We start from the raw sequence: 15,729 nt of genomic DNA, 5'->3' as shown, positions 1-15,729 counted from the left end.
TTCATCAAGGAAGGCAAAGGTTCTAGGTAGATTTTTTTCATTCCATTTTTCTTACTTTCTTTCTTATTACACAGCTAGAGCAGAGGGGTTGCCAGGGAGGATAGTGGAATGCTCCTGTTATGGGATGTGGGAAAGCAGGGAGACCTCCAGTGTCCTTGACGACTACATCTGCGAGGTGTATCCAGTTGCAGCTTCTTTCAGAACGCGTTAAGGAATTGGAGCTGGAACTGGATGAACTCCAAATCATTTGGGAGGCTGAGGGGTTGACCAAGAGGTGATACAGGGAGGTAGTTAACCCAAGATGCAAGGCATAGGTAAATAGATGACTGTTAGGAGGGGGAAATAGGATAGGTAGCTGGTGCAGAGTACCCCTGTGGCCATTCCCCCCAATAACAGGTGTATTGCTTTGGATACTTTCAGGGGAGATGACCTAGCACAGGAAAACTACAGTGATCAGGTCTCTGGCACTGAGTCTAGCTGTGTCACTCAGAAGGCTAGTGGAGAGAAGAGGTGAGCTGTAGTAATACGGGATTCATTGGTTAGGGGAACTTCTGTGGATGAGAATAAGATTCCTGGATAGTATGTTACCTCCTGGGTTCCAGGATTTCAGATTGCGTCCACAGCATTCCTAAGTGGGAGAATGAGCAGCTAGAGGTCGTAGTCCACAGCGTTACCAATGACATGGGTAGGAGGGGCAATGACGTCCTGCAAAGTGAGGTCAGGGAGTTAAGTGCTATGTTAAAGGACAGGACCCCGAGGGTTGTGATTTCAGAAATGCTACCCATGCCACATGCTAGTGAGACCAGAGATAGGATAATCATAGTGCTTAACATGTGGCTAAGGAGATGATGCAGGAGGGAGGGCTTCAGATTTTTAGATCATTGGGCTCTCTTTTATTGAAGGTGGGACCTGTACAGATGGGATGATTTGCACCTGAACTGGAGGGGGACTAAGGTATTCTAAGTAATTAGGTATTCTAAGGGACAGGATATATAAGTAATTGGATAGACAGGGACTGATTAGGGATAGTCAACATGGCTTTATACATGGTAGCTCATGTCTAACCATTCTTACAGAGATTTTCGAGGAGGTTGTCAGGAAAGTTAATGAAAGGCAAGTCAGTGGATGTTGTCCACATGGACTTTAGCAAGGCCTTTGACAAGGTTCTTGCACAAAATGAGCATGTTTAGATCAGTAGCAAAGAAGAAGCCCTGGCTAAAAAAAAACATACGCTTGCCCTTGAAAACTTTGCAAGTGTCATCTGGAAGGTACTGTAAATATGTGGAAGAAGGTCTTATGATCGGATGAGACTGAAGTATAATTTTTGGCCTCAAAGCTAAGCAGTTTGTGTGGCGTAAATTTAATACTGCTCTTTAGCCAGGTAGCACCATTCCTACTGTAAAGCATGATGGAGGTGGTATCATGCTATGGGAATGTTTTTCAGCAGCAGAGATTGGAAATCTGGTTAGGATTGATAGGAAGATGAATACTGCTGAATACAGAGAGATCTTGGATGAAAACGTGCTATCCTCTGCAAAAAAAAACTTGAACAGTGTAGGAAGTTCGTCTTTCAGCAGGACCACAAACCTAAGCACACTGCCTGAGCAACCATGGAGTAGCTTCAAATGAAGAAAATCGATGTCGTTGAGAGGCCCAGTCAGAGTCCTGACCTTAACCCGATCGGGCATTTCTGGCAAGGTTGCTGTCCGCTGCCACTCTCCAACTAACCTAGCACAGTTTGAGCAATTTTACAATGTGGAATGGGGAAATCTTGTTCTATCATATTTTACAAAGCAAACAGAGACTTATCCAAAAAGACTATTAGCTGTAATAGCTACGAGACGTGTTTCAATTTAGTATAGAGTTGGTGGGGGGGGGGGGGGGTGAATATTTTTGAATTGCTGACAGCAGTTTTTGAATTGTTGTATATTTTTGAATTTTTCATTTTTCAGGATTTACAATTTTTCCCCATTTTTTTTGGGCTCTACTGTGAAAAAAGGAGCAAATGATTCACAAATGAAAATTCTTAAACAAATTGATCAAAATCACTGGTTGTGAGCTCATTCATGTGAACAAAGGGTTGGGGGCTGAATACTTTTACAAGGCACTGTAGAAAGGGTTGTAAAGAAAGCTTTTGGCAAATTGTGTAGGACGTTGGAGAAGCCTAATTTGGAGTATAGTGTGCAGTTCTGGTTGCCCGCCTACAGGAAAGGTGTCAATGAGATAGAAATAGTGCAGAGAAAACTTGCAAGGATGTTGCCTGTACTTGAGGACTTAAGTTATAGGGAAAGGTTAAATAGGTTGGACTTTATTCCCGAGAGTTTAGGAGAATGAGAGGAGATTTGATAAAGGTATTCAAAATTATGAGGAGTATAGATAGGGCAAATACAAGAGCTATTTCTGCTGAGGTTAGTTGAAACTAGAGATAGAGGTCCTGGGTTAAGGGTGAAAGGTTTAAGGGGAAGATGAGGGGAAAGTTCTTCACTCAAAGGGTGCTGAGAGTGTGGAACAAACTGCCCGCAGAACTGGTGGATGCAGGTTTGATTTCAACACAAGAGAAATTTGGATAAGTGCATTGATGGGAGGAATATGGGAAGCTTTGGCCCAGGTACTAGTCAATGGGACTCGACAGATCTAATAGTTCGGCAGGGACTAGATGGGCCAAAGAGCTTATTTCTGTGCTGTAGTGTTCTATGACTCTATGACCCTTTGAGTCATACAGTCCATTGGCCTTCACTTTCTACTGTATAGTATCGCACTCTTCTGACTGCATGAATGTGTTTTATTAGAAATCTGATCACCATGAGTGACTAGGTATTTAAAGCAGTGATCACACACCTCTGTAACCAGGTGGGGCTGCCCTTTGGGAATGGGCAATGCTGTTTTACACTGTACATTTGTGTAAAATGTACAGTTCAGACAAGATTTGTGAATAGTGTAGTACTTCATGCTGAAACAATTCTTTACTGGAAGGTTAAGGCCTTCCTTAAGTAGTACTTCTGAAGCAATAGTTTCCATCATATCCAATATCTCATTGCCCATCTGACCTTTTCCTAATCATTTCACATCCTGTCACTATCTTTCCTCAAGTCTCCACCACCATCTCTGAGCTTTCCTCTAGGTCATCCTTTGTATTCCTGGTACCTCCTCCTGGATGATACAGTGCATTTTCACTAGAAGTGACTACAGTGGTTCAATGTGCAATCTTTTCATGGGTTATTAGGCATGGGTGATAAATTCTGTCCTTACTAATGATGCCCATGCTCCTTAAATTAATTAAAAGAAAGCTCTGCTTTCCAAATATTTTCTTGGCCATCTCAACAAGATCATCTCCCTGACCCGTAGACCAACAACGCCCTTGATCCCACCACTATCTTCACTAGCCTCAGCTCTCCCATTCTCGAAAACACTTCTTACCTCTCCCTCACTCCTCTGCACACAATGTTGTCTTCACTCAAAATTTCTCCTAAACCCACTTGCTCTATGATCACCACTCTCCATACTGCAGGGATGGTTTGTATATAAATTCTATTCCACCTTGGGAGTTGTGCATAATGGAACATCAATGCTTTACGTTCCTCAATATCCACTGCCTTCTTCCCCTCCCTTAACAACAAGTTGCTTTCCTGGTGTGCAATGCAGTCATTTAATAATAATATTTCATTTTCTTTCCATAAAAGAATAATGAATCAATATTGATATTTACATGTTTGAACTCTTAACACTGAAAGAATTACAAATTAGTTTGTCTTAGGAGCAAGTGAAGTCCACAAACCCTAACCTATATTCAAAGAGCAAGTCTCCTGCATGCTTTACCAACCACCGTGGGAATATTATCCTCTCTTTCTAATCATTTATTACTTCCTCAATAGAAGGTCAATGGGAGGCTATTGAAGCCAGAGTACAGTGTGCAGACAGGACAATAGCAGTGTTATCAATGACAATAACAGTCATGTCTGATTCAGTTTTATTAGCAAGAATGCGAAATTTCAAATGTTATGGATAAATAATTTAGACCCAAGGAACACAAATTGCTGGTATTTTTCTTGGAATGGTCTGCTGCTGTCACTGTGAGTGTTGGTGAACAAAATTCATTTTCCTTTTATCATGCAGGTGGTGTCTTCAACACTGAGAAATATATGGAATTTGCACGAAAGGAACAGGTCATTCAGACAACACATTAACGCTATTGTTTATACCCCATAAATCCTCTTCCCATCACAGCTCAACTTACCTCGTAAATAATTCTCCATGTCATTTTCCTTCAAGTACATATTTCCTTTCCCTTAAATCTGACTACCTTATGCATCAGACACTGTCTTAGATTGGAATTTCCTCTTTGCCCCTTGACTTCTCTTTCCACTAACTTTAATTATAATTTTAATCGCAATTTTAAGGTGATTGGAGGAAACTATAAGGAGGATGACAGAGGGTAGTTTTTTTTCACAGAGAGTGCAGTGAGTGCATGAAACACCCTGCCAGGTGGGATAGTAGAGGCAGGTACATCAGGATCATTTAAGAATTCATAGATAGGCACATGAATGATAGATGAAAGTCTACGTAGGAAGGAAGGATTAGATTAATCTTGGAGTAGCTTGAAAGCATGGCGCAACATTGTGGGCCAAAGGTCATGTGCTGTGCTGTAATGCTCTACGTTCCATGTTTTGTCCTTGGATCAGATACCTTCTCTTGTGTTTGTTTTTTTTATCTGATTATACTCCTGCAAAGTCCCTATTTAAAAAAATATGATTTTGCGTTGCAAAGGAAAACCAAGCTGAGTTTTTCCTTATGCTTAATGGGATTATAAGTACCCATGAGAAGTTGAATGCTCTTCAATTACTTAGTGTAGCTGCATGCTGCCACGAATTACAATAGTTATATATCTTTTTGTTTAATAGAAATGCACAATTGAGAACATCAGGGATTTTCACAAAGGCTGCTAGTCTAAATCATACCCCTTAAAGCCTCCCTTATCCATCTGGATCACAAATAACAGCATGAGAACCTCTGAGTTCTTGGATTTTTGATCTTTTGGCAGGGGGAGTGAATATATGATGAGCTTCAAAAGCTCTCAGCAGGACATGGGAGTTGGATATCTGGCCGATCATTTTGCATTATTTTTTCAGCTGAGATAAACACAATTATTGTGAAAGAAAATGGTTGAAATACAAAATAAAAATAAAATGTTTAAATCATTTATAATAAAGTGCACTCTTTCAAACAAGTACAAATAAAACTGTACATTATGCACCTATTCAAATAAATAAAAACAAGATTGCACATTACATGATCTCAGTTTTCTACTGCATTTCACCACTGGCGATGTACTTCAAATGGTTCAGTGCAGTACAGTGACACATGACCAGGACATTTATATTTTGAGAGAATCTATCGTAACCTAAACATTACATTTCAGATTTTGTGGAAATAACAATTTATCTTTCAGAAAAATATACAAGAAGAGGAACTTATCAATTTATTCCCAATATTTTCTTATGAACATAAAGCATATGGAAAGGTTTTTGAGATATAAGGACTCTAGTGATTACAAATACAGACATTTTTTTCTAGCAATAATTAACCTTCCACTAATTTTTGCTTTGTACACTTTATTTTCCCCAAAAAGAACCTCCAAGCAATGTCATTTAAAGCAGAGCAGCAGTATAACTTCAACTCAATCTGTAGACCTGAGATGAATTGTCATCAAAGCAGTAAATGCTAAGAATATTCAGTAGATCAGGAAGAATCTGTGGAGAGTGAAAGTGAGTTAATGTTTCAGTCAGTGTTCCTTCATCAGGACTTGTTATGTTTGTTCTTGATAAAAGACAAATCTGTGGGGGTAAAAATGCAGTAACGATTTTATTTTCAGATTTACAGAATGGATTCTGCTTGACCACATTTTACTCCAGACCTTCCAGCCTGTCAAGAGCATATACGTCTGTTCACCACAGCACTTCCAGCTCCAGTTGAGATGCCAAGTTGCACACTGGTAACTGAAGTTCTTTATTTTGTACACACTTAATGACGTATCTTCCCCTTTAAAGAAAAACAATATTATGTCACCACGAACCTATAAGAAACAATAATACTTTACAACAAAGATATTTACATTAACTTCAATGGTAATGAGCAAATATAGCCCCTATTCACTCAGCAACTCTCAATCCATCTCTCTGGTGCGTTAATGATCCCTTTTGGACTGCTGTTTGTTTCCACGGACATATAGCTTTCATTTGCTGTGTTCAGTCCCTGTTCTTGTTCTTGATGTGTGCCCATTATTCGCACCACATGCCTAGTAATGGAGCACAAGCACATGTCATCAATGAGTCTTTGCACAAGTACCAACTGAGTCTGTTTCGAGTCACTGAGCTCCTTCTGTTGGCTGCGTATCATAGATAGCAATTCCTCCCGTTGGTTTGCTTGAACTGTTGCTGTTGTTCTGACCTTGGGGATTGCGTGCTCTCCCCATCTTTCTTTTTATTTTTCCTCTTGAACTTTGGAGAGGATTGTGGAGATATTTTTGATTTCCTGTCTTTAACTAGAAGTTGATGAGAGACAGATCTTAAACCAAAGCTACATGATGTGGAAGCAAGACTGACGACTTCTGCATCATGATCACTCTGTTCATCAGTGGCATTCTGACTGTAATGCTGGTGTAGCTGGTATGGATGTCTATGGAAGGTGGAGTTCTTGTGCTTCTCTTGCATCTCTCATGGATGATCTTATAAGTGTAGGGTTCTCAGTAATATTAGATGTACTGTTACCTGTTAATTACTTATTACAAAATGGCTTCTCTGAAGTGTTAGAATAAAATGGTTTCTTGTACCGTTAACTGCTGAGTAAGGAGTTCTCTGTGGCAGCATGTTTGGGTTATAATTAGTGATAATGGAAATTGTATTCATTTGCTAGCCAATGGAAGTCATGTTACGCTATTTTGTATGTGTGTATTGAGTTAAGGAGCGCGGGTTTTTTTGGGAGGTGTGCAGAGAGAACGACGTGTGGAGCATGGACAGCGGTTCCAGGGCGGCAGATACTGGGCCTCGGAGGTTTGGATGGTGGCCGGAGTCTCGGAAGGACGTTGTGGATGGAATCGGAGGCGTGAGCTCCAACATATTGAAATATTATGTGCACAAGACTGATAAGTTACTTATGTGGCACCTTTTCTTTTAGTTGTTTCTACTAACCCATCACCAATAATTACTATGAAGTGTATTTCTGTACTCACACTTGTATGTTGTTTGATATTTGTGTCGTGGCTGATATTTGGGTGCCTCACACCGTATCGGCACCAAAGCATTTGCACTATTTGGTGGGGTCGGCGGCTATTCACCCTAGGCAACGGGGGTCAGTTGGGGTCTCAGATTTTACACGAGTTTCATGAGTTACATCAGGTAAGCTTCCGAGCCCCTCAACAACATCTGCATATTCTTTATCGAGTGATGCCTGGTCTCCTTTGGTCTTTGAAGCCACTATGAAAACTTTTTTCACCAGGTTGAACTTTTTACACGCAGTCAGACCTAATATTGGCTGTCTTCGCTTTTCAACAATCAATAGCTGTGCCTTTAGGTCCTGTCCCTTGTGCTTGAAGGCCCCTACACAGTCTGAAATGTTCTCTCCAGCATTGCCAGCCACTTTTTGCTTCACTGGGTCAATCTTGCTCTTCACTTTGAATGTCTTGTCATCATCCAGACATCAGATTCACCTGGCCTCTGGCATCAAGCTTGACTGGGATTACTACCTCATTCTCAGACACTGGGACGATCCATTCTATTTTACCAACACCAGCAGTCTGTAGAGAAACTACAAAGACTTCCTCCATTTCCTCAGCAACTGTGTACACCTTTCTCTGGGTAGCTTTGCAGCACACTGTGAAATAATTCCTCTTTCCACAATTATTGCAGGAATTACCATAAGCAGGACACTTCTTTAGGGTGTACTTACCTCTACATTTGCTGTGTTTATTGTTTGAGTGTATCTCTTTGGTTTGCCGTTGCTTTGTGAAATGCCTTGGTCTCTGGCCCTCTGTTTCCACTGCCTGCATTGTTGTTTCTGCCCTGTGCCCGTATGGTCTCCGCTGCCCCATACATATTCACTGCCTTTCCTCGTGGTAAATCTTTTCCTCACAGCAACCTTTCTCTGAGAACATTATCTGGGATTCCACATACAATTTTGTCTCTAACTAGTGAGTCTCTCAAATCTCCAAACTCACAGGACTTACTCATATGTGAAGCTCAGCCAAGTATTAGTCAAAGCTAAAGAATTTATATCATTCAATTGTGATGTTTTTACTTGGGGCAAAATACTCCTCAAGCTTTGTTATGAGAATTTCCAATTTAAAGTCTGTCTTATCAATTTGAAAGTTGGTGTAGATGTCCAAAGTGTCTTTGCTAATTATGTATAGAAAGATAGACGCTTCCAAATTTTCATCCGCCTCGTTGGCTCTACTTACTGCTAAATATATATCGAATCGCTGTTTGAAACATTACCAGTTATTGGTTAGGTTGCTGATAAACTGATAGAACTTAGGTTATCCACCTTGAGCTCTCACCTGAATCTTTCTTGGTGAACTCAGAGAACAATGGAAGCTTTTGGAAACAATGTGCTCTCTGGCTGGCCGCTTCTCTCCGTCGGAATCTAGCGTGTGACCCATTCCTAATCACACACAGCATTCATTTATGCTCCGTGTTTAGAACACATGCTGACTTCTGACACCATGTTATGTTTGTTCCTGATAAAAGACAAACTTGCATGGGTAAAAATGTTAGAACAATTTTATTTACAGATTTACAGAATGGCTTCAGCTCAAGCACATTTTACTCGGGACCTTCAGCCCATCAAGAGTGTGTGTGACCCGTTCACCAGTGTCACTTCCAGTTCCAGGTGAACCACCCACATTGCACGCTGGGACCTGCAGTTCTTTATTATGTACCCACATAATAATACAGGACTGGAAAAGGCTGTGGAGAAAAGACTTGCTTTTCTAGCTCTGATGAGTGTCATTGATCTGAAACATCCTTCCACAGATGTTTCCTGACCAGTTGAGCAACCTTAGCACTTTCTATTTTTATTTCATATTTCTAGTACCTGTAGACTTTTGGCTTTTAAACAATAGACACAAGGATAAAGGAGAACAGAAGAAAATAGGATCTGACCTGCCATAGGCCTCAACTCCTTCTCAGAATTAGAATCAGAATCAGAATCAGGTTTATTATCACTGGCATATGTCATGAAATTTGTTAGCTTAGCAGCAGCAGTCCAATGCAATACATAATATAGAAAAAGAATAAAAAATAATAAATAAGTAAATATTATGGTGTACGTATATTGACTAGATTAAAAATCATGCATAAACAGAAATAATATATATTAGAAAAGCGAGGTAGCGTTCACGGGTTCAATGTCCATTTAGGAATCGGATGGCAGAGGGGAAGAAGCTGTTCCTGAATCGCTGAGTGTGTGCCTTTAGGCTTCTGTACCTCCTATCTGATGGTAACAGTGAGAAAGGGCATGCTCTGGGTGCTGGGGGTCCTTAGTAATGGACACTGCCATTCTGTAACACCACTCCTTGAAGATGTCCTGGGTAATTTGTAGGCTAGTACCCAAGATGGAGTTGACTAAGTTTACGACCCTCTGCAGCTTCTTTCATTTCTGTGGCAGTTCTTCATTGTCCTTTCAAAAATATGCCTCCAGTGATCTAGCCTCCACCATCCTCCAATTCTGAAGATTCATGTGAAGAAGTTCCTACGTACCTTAGCTTTAAATGAATGCCTCCTTATTTTGTAACTATGTCCCTCCTTTGAGTCTCTCCCTCTCGTGGAAGCACCTCAGCATCCATCATCTTATTTTTTAAGATGAACTGCTTAGACTAAACTCCAAAAAATACAGACATATCATTTTTAGTCACTCAGGATAAGACAGCCTAGATTCACTAGGCTTATCCCAGGAATTAGCCCAGTTAGTTTCTTCTTGAATATCTCCAATACTAGCATATTCTTTCTTAAATAAAGGGGCCAAAACTGTACATTGTACTCCAGGTGCAATTTCACTGCTAGTTAATTAGTCCAATCGATCTGCAGATTACAATCACCCATGGTAACTGTATTTCCATTCCTACATGTCATTGGCGTTTCCCTATTTATGACCTGTCCTATCAGGAGACACCACATTGGGAGATTATAGACCACACCCATGTCTGCCTTCTTTCACTTGTTCCTCTTTATTTCCACTCTGCAGATATATCACTATTAACCAGTGGTACCTTCCTTGATTTTAAATGGTACTCCACCTCATTTTCCATTTTGCCTTTTCTTTTGGAGTACCTAATATTGTGTTCCCAGTTCTGGTACCCCTCTAACCACATATTTGTAATAGCAAATTAAGTCAAACTCAGCTACTATATTTCTATATGTTCTACCTTGTTACAAATGCTGTGTGCATTGAGATAAAGTATCCTAAGTCCTGAAACTTCACAGATTTTTACACCAGATTCCCCCTCCACTGCATCTATTTTCTACGCTTTCCTATCACCCTTTGATTTTCATTTTCCCCTTCACGATCCTGTATCATTGCTCTCTCATTTCTCTTTGATTAATTAAACCTCCTATTACTAGAACCCACTTCCCTCTAATTAGCTCCTTCAGTTGTTAAACAAAAATTATTTCATTAAGATTTTTTGATACAGTAGGAAAAATTTTATGAAAGACAAACTATATCCAGTGGTTGACCAGATTCAAGCTGAGGTATATTGATCAAAGAAAATACAATTGCATCTGGAACTTCAAGTCTGACATTTGCTTAAAATTAGGTAATATGTGATTAAAAGATCATCTGCTGCCTCCTTTATATCTTGGCCAAGTTTATATATTATGGGTAAATTTTCTTGGGTGAAACTTATGTGAAAATATTGTTGACATTTATATTGTTTCTGGCCATAATTACAAGCTTAATACATTCTTTAACTATTGAAACAATAAAAAATTACCATTATTTCTCAAGTACTGTAAACTGAAAAATATTTTAGTTGAGGTCTTCATTGTTTTGCAATTAGAAGAATAACAAGTGGTCTTATTTAAAATACCTAAATAATCAGAATCAGGTTTAATGTCATCAGAATATATCATGACATTTGTTGTCTTGTGGCAGCAGTATATTGCAATACTTAGCAATAAAAGCTAATAATTACATTAAGTATATCCAAAATAAATTAATAAATTGATAAATGAAAATAAATTAATAAATTAAATTGACAGGGTAGGTAATGTGGGGGTAAGATCATGGTGGGAATGTGGGTCACAGTCTCAAAATAAGGGTTAAGCTTTTTTGGAACTGAAATGAGGAGACATTTCTTCACTCATTGTGTTGTGTTGCTTTTGAATTCTCTATCATGGAGGATAGAGAGCCTCGTTCATTGATTGCATTCACAAATGAGATTGATGAATGTTTGGATATTAGGGGAATCGAGAAATATGAGAATAGCTCAGGAAACTGGCGATGAGGTAAAGATCAGCGCTGTTGAATGTGAAACAGGTTTGAGAGGCTTCTTTTTATGTTATGTTCCGTTTTCTAATTTGAATCTTTTTAAGATTCTCGACATCCGGGCCACTGCGAACCCCCTGACTTACAGTACATTGTGGCTTCTTATAGACATTTTCTTTCTTTGCTCTCGAGGCTGGAAAGCAATGGACTTTGGCTTCCCACTCTGGATTGTTTCTTGTGCTTGCATTTTAGCCAAGGACTACCTTTCTTACAGTTTCTTGAGCTGACATGAGTAAGTCTAGATCTCTTGTAAAATCATTCATTGGGAGTATGAGAAATCTTGAATAAATCCTCCCTCATTGCATCCAGTTCTATTTGAGTTTGATTCAGCCCTTTTAATAATTCTGTGATTTATTTCTTGATGTTATTTTCCACACTTATTCTCCATTTTATGCAGGAGAATTATTTGATATGATTATAATGGCTTCACTACAATATATTTCAAGCTTCTCATTTTTCACCAGATCTGTGGATTCTGGCTATGGCATAGCCATTGTGCTAACATTTTGGTGGCTGCCTTTCTCTGTTCCCTGTCCCCTGTTCACTTCCCAGAACACCTCCACGTTCTCATGCAGAAAAAAATCTCTCACCCCCCTCCAGCTCACAAATATAACCACAATATCCACTGTCTGGCATCATCAATGTCATTCACAGGTTGTCTCTCTAAGCTCCGTTTTATGTTGCTGAGGGAGGGAAATAGTTGTTGGATGAATAGTAATGATATCAGTGTGTTTCTGATGCATCAGATATGCTAATGATAAAAAGCTTGTGGAGTTGGTTTTCCCAGCTCTCCAGAGAAACTGATTTCACCAGAAATGAATATTAGGATAATCTGCTCTATGTTAACTCGATTTTTATGGACTCTGGTCCATCCAATTTCTAGGCTTGTAATTTTATAAAACACATTTAAAATATGAATGAAAGAATAGAGGAGGGTAACTCCAATATGATTAGTGGAATGAAATATGCAATATATTAATGACTTTATTTCTGAAATTGAGATAAAGCTCTATAGTCTCCAAATGCAATTAACATGGTATGAAGTTCATTTTACATTGTGGATATCATTTGTGGATATTTTCAATGACCAAGGGCTGAAGTATTTAAAGATTTGATTTTAAAAATTGCAAACTAATAAACTTGGGTTTCAGTGGAACAAATTAATTTTTAACTTCCTTTTTCTGAAAGAGAAATCCTGAAGGCATGTGCTCTGAGTGGCAGGGATGCTTCTGATTCTGTCCTGTTCAGAGGAACCTTCTTTCACAGTTTACTGTGTTTTGATGGTTGGATCAAAGGCAAAATTGTGCAAAACTCAACTGCCACAGTTAGACATCTAAGCCAATGTGTACCCATTAAACAAGATCCAATTCCCAGGTGAGTTCTCTGATGCTGCCAACTCAAATATACGCAAGTATAACCTAACAGCTGCCTTGATGGATTATGGCATCGAACCATTGTAAAATCATGCCAGATTTGACAGAAGACTGTGGACTTCAGCCAAATTATCTAGAAATACGTTGACAGCTCATTATCTCCAGCATCAGCATGAATGATATTAGTTCTTTATCATTCTTTCCAGGTAATTGGAGATTAAAAACCAGCAAACAAATCCAACTATTTTTGCTTCACATTTTCCTCTAAAAATCTACAAAGAATAAAAATTTTCAAAAAAATTCTTTTCATCTTGTTCTCCAATGGATTTAACTATGCTCAATCTTTTAGTTAGGTGACCATTCAATATTTACTGAATGAGTGAATCTTTTCAGTAATTCCAGTGTTTTATGGCTAAAGAATGCAACCTGTCTGCAAATAAAAAGGGAAAATCACAAAGCTGTTGATGCTGGAGATTAGAAATAAAAATGAGAAAATGCTGGAAGCATTCAGTAGGCCTGGCAACAATTATGGAAAACAAAACAAGGTTTATGTTTTAGGTCAAACTTCTCCATCAAAACTGATGAAGGATCCCCAGCCTGAAACATTAACCCTGTCCCCCTTTCCAGAGATGTTCCTTGACCTGTTGAGTGTTTCCAACATTTGCTGCTTTTATTTTGTCTCCTGAATGGTTCTGTGAATGTTCCAGAGTGATAACGTGGTCTGTATTATCAGCGGCTGTTTGACAAGTTACAGTTAGCCTTTCATCTTTCTCTGTTGCACTGGAGGGTCTCGTTATTCATTATACAATGCAATATGCCACATCCATTACTCATTGTCCTTTTGTGTTGCTTTGTAACAGTTCACAGGATCAATTCACATTCAACGCTTTCAGCAAACTCTGATAAAATCTGTTCACTGTCATCAGTCGTTACCTTTGTATGGTAAGAAATGTTTATTTCTGCTCTTTCATAAAATGGCATCTCTTTTCAATTCTGACATCTCAGCATTGATTTGAACTTGTCAGCCTGGTGGAATTTAAAGAGGTTGGTGGAAGAAGTCTTGTATATGTTGTGTGACTTTGAGCTGGGCAGAGAAGAACAAACCTCACAAAATGAAAGTAAATGATTATTCATGTGGGTTTTGGGAGAATTGCTCTTTGGGAGTCAGTAATAATGAAAAGGCACTCCTAATGTAGTCCCTTCACCACCTTGATTTTAGCCGTCTGCCAACCTATCAGCATGTATTGCATCCCCTGGGAAGTGCACCTCAACAGCAGAATAATAATAAGGCATAGCATTTGCAACGGAACCTGTCTTTCAGTGACAGGACTGACTGTCGTTCCATTTATTTCACATTTAACCCCTTAAACTAGACATGCTTCTAAACTATCTGACTTCTGCGCACCAGTCTTACGAGCTTTGAACTTCTTTTAGAACATAGGACATAGAAAAACCTACAGCACAATACAGGCCCTTCAGCCCACAAAGCTGTGCCGAACATGTCCTTACCTCAGAAATTACCTAGGGTTACCCATAGCCCTCTATTTTCCTAAGCTTCATGTACCTATCTAGGAGTCTCTTAAAAGACCCTATTGTATCTGCCTCCCCCACCGTCACCAGCAGCCCATTCCATGCACTCACCACTTTCTGTGTAAAAAAAACCTAACCCTGACATCTCCTCTGTACATACTTCCAAGCACCTTAAAACTGTGCTTTCTCATGCTAGCCATTTCAGCCCTGGGAAAAAAGCCTCTGACTGTCCACACGATCAATCCCTCTCCTCATCTTATACACCTACGATGATGAGATGCACAAGACTGCAGAAGCAAGAACCTAGACTAACAACCTACTCAAGGAACTCAGTGTGCCGAGCAGCATCTGTGGGGGCGGGGGAATGAATTATAAATACTTTAGGTTGAAGCCCTGAATCAGAATGGAAAGGGGCTGGGGGTTAGTCAATATAAGGACAAACAAGGAAGTGGTCAGACAAAGGCCCGAGATGAACCGAGGTAGATGTTAGGCAGATTGAGCCAAGTCATGGAGTAGGGGGGCAGAGTTTGGAGACAGAGGCAGGTGAATGATAGATGGGGGAAACAAAAGAGAGGTAGATGGAACCTGGTGTGGAATGGGAAGGTGAAGCTGCAGAAGGAAAGCAATGAGCAGAACCATAGAGGTGGCCACTTGGAATCTGCTGAGTAAGGAAGGTAATTCTGTAATAGGAACTATTAGGGAAGAGGTATAGGGCAAGTGGAACCAAAATCGATGGGTGAAGGAAGTACAAGGATCCTGTGGGTGAATGTGTGAATACTGATTGATGGGACAAGGAGAGGAAAGAGGATGCCCCCACTGCTCCTTAAAGGGTAAGTTGGAATTCCCTTTGCACCACAGACATTGACTGACCAGTCTCTATCTGTCGAATTTATCCTTCTCCTTGACTTAAAACAGGGTTGCAACATTTGCAATCAACAGCCCTCTGACACTATCCAAAACAGAATGGAACTCATCTGGAATTTCTCTTTTCCCTTCCCTCATTAGCCCAAAATTAAACTGAGTGATATGCATATTCCAAAGATTGCTATTTTTTATTTATTTTCATCTCATGTAATGTAACTACTGCCACAGTGACACCTGCCTCTTTCCAAGTGAGGATAAGTACACTTAGTACCACAACCATGTCTATGGTCCTCATGATGGGATTTGTTTTTGATTCTTAATTATCTTCATCCTTCTGATGACAACTTAAAAATATTATTGATGCTTCTGAAAGACAATTAGGCTGACTTTTTTAGTAATTTATCATTACACTGCTGGTCAACTTAGT

At 39.6% G+C, this 15,729-nt stretch overlaps 1 long non-coding RNA gene across 1 annotated transcript in view; it reads right to left on the bottom strand.

The window, feature by feature from the left end:
• Positions 1-5,049: 5,049 nt before the first annotated feature.
• LOC140200750 (uncharacterized) overlaps positions 5,050-15,729 on the bottom strand; it is a 38,080-nt gene continuing 27,400 nt past the window's right edge. Inside the window, exons 2-3 of the long non-coding RNA XR_011886722.1 lie at positions 8,549-8,728; positions 5,050-6,036 (exon numbers count right to left, since the gene is read on the bottom strand). This is a non-coding gene — a long non-coding RNA (uncharacterized lncRNA). The remainder of the gene's footprint in view (positions 6,037-8,548; positions 8,729-15,729) is intronic.

Source organism: Mobula birostris, chromosome 7 (genome assembly GCF_030028105.1).
Source record: "Mobula birostris isolate sMobBir1 chromosome 7, sMobBir1.hap1, whole genome shotgun sequence".
NCBI lineage: Eukaryota > Metazoa > Chordata > Chondrichthyes > Myliobatiformes > Myliobatidae > Mobula > Mobula birostris.
This window is presented reverse-complemented; position numbering and strand designations above follow the sequence as displayed.